Source organism: Taudactylus pleione, unplaced genomic scaffold (assembly GCF_031769625.1).
Source record: "Taudactylus pleione unplaced genomic scaffold, aTauple2 ptg001052l, whole genome shotgun sequence".
Taxonomy (NCBI): Eukaryota; Metazoa; Chordata; class Amphibia; order Anura; family Myobatrachidae; genus Taudactylus; species Taudactylus pleione.
In genome coordinates, this window is record NW_028285453.1 from 366186 (window position 1) to 367155 (window position 970).

A 970-nucleotide genomic window follows, 5' to 3' on the forward strand; every position below is an offset into this window, starting at 1 on the left:
TGTAATATCTGTAAATATTTGAATCCACAAAGGAAGATCTTTAAGAATCATGATAATTCGAAGGAATATAAAATAAAGGAATTCATGAACTGTAATTCTACATCAGTGATCTACCTGTTAGAGTGTTCATGTGGTACTAAATATGTGGGAAAAACAAAGAGGCCCCTCAAGTTAAGGATGCAGGAACATGTGAGGAATATCAAGAATAAAGTAGAAAATCACATGGTCTCAAGACATTTTAATACACACCATGGATCCAACCCAGAAGAATTGTCCTTTAAAGCAATAGAACATGTAACCATGGGAGAGAGAGGGGGAGATCTGGGCAAGAAACTTGCTCAACGTGAAATGTTCTGGATCTTCGAATTAAACACTTTATTTCCCATGGGGTTTAACGACAACTATGAAATAGCTCCTTTTATATGACTTAAGACACAATGATAGCGGTATAATATACGTTATCATGTACCAAGGCGATTAAAGACAACTTTATAGATAAAAAAAAAAAAAGGAAGCAAAAGTTTGGACTACAGTATTATTATTAAAACATGTTCTTATTTATGATATGGAGGGTGATGAAGCTGAAATGCGATTGATTACAGGTCCTCGTGGAGCAAAGTCCATAAATCTATGCATAAGTGAACACATACCTACAACCATACCAACATGTCAATGCCCAATCTCGTCTGATCTTGGAAGCGAAGCATGATTGGGCCTGGTCAGTACTTGGATGGGGGACCTCCTAGGAAGACCAGGTGTTGTAGTAAAATTGTGAATGGGAATAAAATGGCATATAGAATATGATATGGCTCCGAGTCTTGTTTTACAATTTTGCACCTGCATCAGTCACCTTTCCATCTAACATGTAATTTTTATGAATATAAACCTATTATTTAGTTGGTATCCATAGACTATTGTCTTTTTGTATAGTTCACTTTCTGCATTGACAATCAGGGAATGGAGTCTCTGA

At 36.1% G+C, this 970-nt stretch overlaps 1 pseudogene; it reads left to right on the forward strand.

Moving 5' to 3' along the window:
* The first annotated feature begins 648 nt into the window (after positions 1–648).
* On the forward strand, positions 649–767 carry LOC148453952 (5S ribosomal RNA; annotated as a pseudogene).
* The last annotated feature ends 203 nt before the right edge of the window (positions 768–970 follow it).